General features: G+C 38.3%; 1 protein-coding gene and 1 long non-coding RNA gene across 2 annotated transcripts in view; both read left to right on the top strand.

The window, feature by feature from the left end:
• Positions 1–7,500, top strand: part of LOC307268739 (plexin-B2-like) — a 162,076-nt gene that overhangs the window by 104,434 nt on the left and 50,142 nt on the right. The gene's annotated exons all lie outside the window — the stretch shown is intronic.
• LOC307268203 lies at positions 146–2,500 on the top strand. Its single transcript, XR_013845441.1, has 3 exons — positions 146–591; positions 1,555–1,647; positions 1,739–2,500. It is a non-coding gene; the product is annotated as an uncharacterized lncRNA (long non-coding RNA).

Below are 7,500 nucleotides of genomic sequence, written 5' to 3'. Positions count from 1 at the left end.
TCAAAGTGGCTGTTTTGAGCTAAGCTCCTACAAAGTTCTTTTTTTTAACCCCCTACGTCAAACGCGTCATATTACGTAGCAAGGGGACGCTGACCGAACGGGAATGCATCTACGTGCAGGCAGTAGTAGGTCGTAGTGAATTGAAGATGTGTCACTTAGTGTGCTCGTATTTTTTCTGTAGTTTTACATTGCATTGTATTTTACATTACAGTAAAGGGGAAGTATAGTGTACTCCAGCCTTAGAATAAATGTAGTCCACGGTTTCTGTGACAGAAAATAAGCGGTGCTAGCTAGCTAGCTTTGAGCCTTGGTATGTTTACACGTGAAGAGACGGAACTACATCTCTGGCGCCGCCGCCTCCCTCACGAAACACACGGTGGTTTCCCGATGATTTTAGACAGGAGGCTTATGTGTGGGTGACACGGTAAAGTTCAGGATAACAACACCAGGGCCTGCGGTGGTTTAATAAACAGCTGAGCTGCTTCATCGTCCGGAGCTGTGGCCGACGCTGGACCGATGGTCACGGACACGGACACAGACCTACTAGGACACGGGGCCGTCAGATATTTAAACCCACGGAAACTATGAACTGTAAGTCTTGTTAGCGAATGTTTTTAAACTCCCATGTAGTCGGCATAATAATTTCAATGATGAAAAGCAACGTGTGGTCATTTATTGTTAGGCAGCATACTAGCTAACCCACTAGCTAACAGGTCAAAACGGCTAATGTTGGTTGGCATCCTTTCTTGTAAGATGGGCCATTTTATAAGGCATAATGCAATATTTTACATGATTATAATTAACTGTTAACCTCAAATACGAAGGCTGACCAATGACTCCTTCCGTTAATCAGTTTAAACAATACTGGCGCTAGCCGGGGACATTGAGTCAGCAAAATATATTGATATAGGCTACTCGTGATGCTAAAATAAAAATCAGACACGCTGTGGCTGTATGTCTACTTTGCTGGGACATTAGCACCATCATATCATACTAGTTTTACATCAGGATGTAATGTTAGCATGTGTTGACCCTATAGAGCATTTGCTGCCTTTGTAGTGGCTAATCAAGATCCAAATAAATAAATGTGAGCACGTATTCCCCCTGCACGCAACATACATGTTGACATGTTTCTGAAGACAGACCCGTAGATAAGCTGCCCATGATGCAGATGAGAAAACTATGTTATAAACATGTGTTAAATTGTGCAGCAGCTCCATCATGTAGGCCTAATAATCATTTATATCTGCTCGTTGAGCCCGAAAAAACATCAACAAAGCGTTTTCAAATGACTAACAAGAGGATAACCCCCATGAAGAGAATTAAATACATGGCTGTTATAATACTGCATTCGTGTTTAACTTTGTGATCTGAATCAACCCAAACCTACTCTGGCATTTTATTAGCTAATGTTAATTTTCTTCCACATTATGGCAGCGTTGTCTCAGCACTTCACACAGTAAATTAGGGTTTAAAATGTTTACATGCTGTATGTACTTGTCTGGGATAACTTATATGTTCAACTTCTGATCTACACAATTTGCTTTTCCACAGACTCAACTTGGCTGTCCTGCATTTCAAACATTATGGCAGATGAGAGGAAGCTATAATGTGACACTGCCACCCTGTCAAGCCATCGCAGCTACAGTGAGCAGCTTCAGTCAGTCCCTAAATATTATCCATCATGTTTATACTATAATATCACTAAACGGATTCTTACATAATGTCCGTCCCCTAGCACCTTGGCCCTGGGGGACTCTCTGAGAGGGACAGACTCCACATAACTAAAGACTCTAGGAGAGAGCAGAGCTGGTTCTTCACTGCACCGTGCACCTGCTGCCTTTCCAGAACCTGTGAGAAGATCTCTGAAGATGGAGCAGCCTGGGACTCGCCTGGCAGTCACAGCTTCACACAACTCAAGCACACAATTTGGTTTCCCGTTTTCAGATAGTGATTATTATAAGTCTAGACAAAGTCAGATCAGTACTCAATTCATAATCTTGTTGATTACAGTCAAATAGGTGACGTACTCAGTCATGTTTGTTTGTTAGACATCTCAAAAAGCTAAGATAGATTTTGACTAAATTTGGTAAAGAATTGAGCCAGAGACCAAGGATACGGTTACTTGTTTAGTTTTGTGTTTTGTAATAAAGTCTTGTTCTGGAAACACCTGAGGATTGGGGGTAGTTTTATCTAGAGCCAGATACAAAATTTAACATTTTCTCTTAATAAAATATGAGGATTAAACAGCTATACTGGGAGGTATGCTATTATGAGTGCATTCTCATTTTAAATTGGTTAATCTTCCATTTTGACCATATATACGTTAAACCAAACATATATTTTAAAAAGCTGTATACATTTGTGATTTATTGGTAAGCTCTTACTTTACATGTTTCCTTATCGTGCTTTGATGTAATAACTGTAATTCATAAATATAAAATACATTAAACATTTGTATAGGTACATGACATTTATCAGTCTCGCTTTTGCAGCATGAAGACCCTTATAATTTATAAAGCATGTGTTCAAAATATATACGTTTTAAACTGCATAAAATGTTATATGGTGTGACACTTTGTGGTTGTGATTAATTTATCAATGAAATTATTAATATGAAGCTTATACCCGGTTCTTCTGGACACAATATAAGGTAAGCTGTATAGCAGAAGTGCCTGGGGATAGGCACACAATATCCACTGTTAAGCCTGATAATCTATATATCATTTACAAGTAGTGATCACATGGAAAATGGAAAAACAGAAGTATTCCAATTCAATTGTAATGTATCCTTTCTGCTGTTCTGCATCTAGAAATATTGATTTTCGATCATACACATGTTGGTCTACTAAAATACTTGCTCACAAGTTTAAGTTGATCAATCCAACCAACATAATATTTAGAAGACTCTTCTAAATGTTAAATTGGTCGGATTTATCAATACTCTGCCTCAAGATGTACTTCATTTACTTTACTTTGGCCCTCAGGCTTATATTCTAATTGTAGAAAAAAATCGGACAATTCCTGTGGACACATTAGCTGCAAGGTGTGGAATAATTAATTGGAGAAAGTAGTTTCTGTTATGGGTTATACTGATTGACATACTCGTGTCTGCTGGCCTGCAGAGGGCCATGCTCCTGTCTGAAGCTCAGGTATGCTATCTGGAGCACTAAGGGGCTCAAAAGTAAACCTGATACTGAGTCAAGTATGTTATGTCTGGTCTGGGGTTTAGCGTCTCCACCAGAGCCCAGAAGGTATCCACGTCCCTGCAGCACATGCTCTGCTCAGCTGAGCTCATTGGCTTTCCCACACAGGCACCTATCAAACAAAAGGTGTATGAGGTAAATGTCGTAATTTCTGTTTTAGCTCGCTCGCTTGCTCTCTCTGTCTCTCGCTCGCTCGTTCCAGTAGTGATGCAAGAGGTAATGTGGAGTTACGTCATGCAGCTTCATAACCTTATACTTGTAAAGTGATTGACTGTTAAGTGTTGAAATATGGACAGCATTCTGTCATAAGCTAACATTAACTCTAGCTAATGCCAGTCAATCACCAGACCGAAACTCCACTGATTTTCCTCTCACCATAACTCAATCTCCCTCCTATTACCATTGTTTCGCACCAAGCTAGTCTATGGATTAGTATGTTCGTTGACCCCTTGCTACGTCACATTCGAAAACAGTTTTTGAGGTGCGGTAGTAAAATTGTATCACAAAAACGGCTCCAGAGGCCACTTCTAGTATAGATTTATAAAACCAAATATTAAAATAGTATACTAGAATGTTTGTCCTATATGATTCTTCACTGCAGCATCTAACTTCCAATACGCACTTTAATTAAAACTTAATCAAACATCCATTTAACAAAAAAAACTTTACTTTCTTGAAAGCCACGACTCTTGTCTGTCCATACGAGCTGTTTTTGTGAAAAATAATTGAGTAATTTTCAATATTGAGGTGTTTTTGTCCGGTCGGACCCATCGTGGGGGAAACCGTTGAACACCGTTACATTCACTTTGTATTGAAGGAGACATGTCTTCTGCAAACAAACTTAATTAAAACTTATTCAAACATCCATTTAACAAAAAAACTTTACTTTCTTTAAAGCCACGACTCTTGTCTGTCCATACGAGCTGTTTTGTGAAAAATAATTGAGTAATTTTCAATATTGAGGTGTTTTTTCCCGTCCGTGAGGGTTAGCCTACAGCAGAAGGCTAACATTAGCCTAGCATACAGCATACATTAGTTAAGAGTTTTGTCTCGATATTGAAAATTACTCAATACTTTTTCACAAAAACAGCTCGTATAGACAGACAAGAGTCGTGGCTTTAAAGAAAGTAACGTGTATTTGTGAAAGGCATGTCGTATTACGTTTTTATTAAGTTTGTTTGCAGAATACTGTGTCATTCAATATAAAGTGGATGGAGCGCTGTGTATTGTTTTCCCCCACGATGGGCGTGGCCTCAGATTATGACGCGTTATGCACTGTCTCTATGACACTTTTCAAGATGGCGGCACTAGGCCTTGGTCCAAAATATGCAGAAATATGGACATATACGAGACCCTTTCTGAGGGAAAAAATAATCACTCACGCACACACACACACACACACACACACACACACACACTGTGTCAGGGAGAAGGGATAAGCACCGACATGAGAAAGTATTCCACTGCACAGTTTGAGATAGTATGTGAAAGTCCACAGTAGATACTAGAGGGATAACATCCCGCTGTAATGATATGGAATATGAAATCCTCCAGCAGCTAAACTAATATCCAGCTGTTATCTCCAGACAAGTTTGTAGAGGAGAAATAGAGGAGAGAGAACTTTATATTAAAAGAGTGTGTGTGTGTGTGTGTGTGTGTGTGTGTGTGTGTGTGTGTGTGTGTGTGTGTGTGTGTGTGTGTGTGTGTGTGTGTGTGTGTGTGTGTGTGTGTGTGTGTGTGTGTGTGTGTGTGTGTGTCTATTTTTTTTTTAGAAAACCATGTTGACGTTACTTGAAGGTATCAATTGCGGTCACAGCCATATTCACGTCACAGCAGATTACACGATTTAGGGCATATTCAAGAGTGTGCTTATTCATTTTCATATTTTATGGGGATTTAATACACACACACACACACACACACACACACACACAAACTTACATGCACGCACACACATACAAACTTACATGCACGCACACACACACACACACAAACTTACATGCACGCACACACACACATTCACATGCATAGCAACTTACATTCACGCACGCACACACACTCACTTACACAAGCACACACACACACACACACAGACACACACACACACACACACACATATGGGGATATATCCAAAACCAATGTGCTGCCTGGAACACCCAGAAATCTAAAACTGTATCAAATACATGTGATTATGGTCGACTGGACGTTCAGCCATAAAGCGTGGATGATTGGCGGATAACCTCATTGTATCAGATTTCAGCAACGTGGGTCCAAAATCGCACAAGCCATAACTCGGTCAACATAGGGACATGAGAAATATACAGCTGTGGAAAAAAAATTAAGAGACCACTCCAAATGTTCAGTGTCTCTTGTTTTACTCATTTAGAGGCATATGTTTGAGTAGAATGAACATTTTGGTTTTATAATATAAACTACTGACAACATTTCTACCAAATTCACAATAAAAATATTGTCATTGATGAAATATTTGGGAATAAAACTAAGCCAGGATATTGAAGAAATTCCGGCATTAAACTTTGAACCAGTACTACAAAAAATTAAAGCTAGTCTGGATAAATGGGGGAAAATTAATCTGACATTATGGGGTAAAGTTAATGTTATAAAAATGGTGATTTCACCACAATTTAATTATATTCTCATGATGGTACCAGTAACTACATCCCCTCAGATTTTCAAACGATACGATACAATCATTAAAGACTTTTTATGGGAAGGGAAAAGACCCAGAATTAAGCTTAGCAAAATGTGTTCACCTAGAGATAAAGGAGGACTGGGATTGCCAGACCCAAGATTATATTACATCTCTTTCGAAATGGCCAAAATAACCAGACACTGGAATAAAGATAATACATTAGAATGGGTTGCTATTGAAAATAAGTTGGCACTCCCTTTTTCACCTATTGATAGACTATCCCAGTGTTCGCTTAATTTACCCAATCCTATCATGGCACACTCTAAAGAGATATGGACTAAAATACATAAAATGTTTAAATTGTCACATTGTAAGCAATCCTACTCCTCCTTATGGTATAACTCCATGATTAAAATTGGAAAGACATCGGTATTTTGGAAGAAGTGGCTTAGTAGTGGTATATGTAACATTGCTGATCTATTTGAAGATGATGTGTTTATGTCATACTCAGACTTATTGAGAAAATATAAGCTAAAGGGAAAAGACCATTTTTGGAAGTATCTTCAAATCAGGAGCTGTGTTACCTCCAAGATTCAGTACAGAGATGGGAACCACATCATGGATTACTTCAAACTACCTGGGGAGTGCAAACGAGCTTCTATATTTTATAGGAAAACCAACCAATTGCTTAGCTTTGACTGTCATAACCTAAAAGCAATATGGGAGAAAGATTTAGTATGTATAATGGAGGACAATACATGGTGGAAAATTATATCTGACAATGGAAAGTACATAAGGGAAGCCAAAGGGAAATTTACCCAATATAAAATTATACACAGGTACTACTTTACACCACTAAGACTATATAGAATGGGAGTAATGAATAACAATTTATGTTGGAAATGTCAGAAAGAAGCAGGTACTTTATTACACTGTATTTGGCAATGCCCATGTATTCAGCCCTTTTGGAGATTTGTTTTGGAGTACTTAGGCAAATGGGCCGCAAGAAAGCTACCAGTATCTCCTAGACTTTGCCTGTTAGGTGACAGAAGTCAACTACATAACATGTCAAGTAAAGATTTTTCTGTCATCATGGTTGGCATTACAGTGGCTGCAAGGACGATTCTTAAACATTGGAAAACAGTTACAACTCCAGGATTTAAAGAATGGGCTAACGCCATGATAAAAACAGCCTCATATGAACATATGCTTAATAAGCTGAATACTATAAACAAGGATAAAGCACCAGCATGGGAGAGTTTCTGGACTTATATCACACTGACCGATAAACCTGTAACGTGAACAAAGTTGATGGAATGTAATGATGCTCCTGAATGTTGTATGGATAACCATTCTAGTCACTCCGATATGATTGTGCCCCTAGAGCTGCTCTTGTTATCTCCTGATTTTACAGATACAAATATTTATTTGTGTTTTTATTCTTTATAATGGCAAAGACTTTAATTGTACTGTAATAACAAATGTCTCTGAATGTGTAACCTTGTACTGTCATGCACCAAAGCGAAAATTTAAATAAAAAAACTTGAACTAAAAAAAAAAAAATATTGTCATTTAGAGCATTTTCAATAAGTTATGTAGAGATGAAGATTGAAGAAAAAATCCAGACTGGTCTCTTAATTT

The sequence above is a fragment of the Ammodytes marinus genome (assembly GCF_949987685.1).
Source record: "Ammodytes marinus genome assembly, chromosome: 22".
NCBI lineage: Eukaryota > Metazoa > Chordata > Actinopteri > Uranoscopiformes > Ammodytidae > Ammodytes > Ammodytes marinus.
Note: the sequence above shows the minus strand (reverse complement) of the source record. Positions and strands in the feature narration are given on the sequence as shown.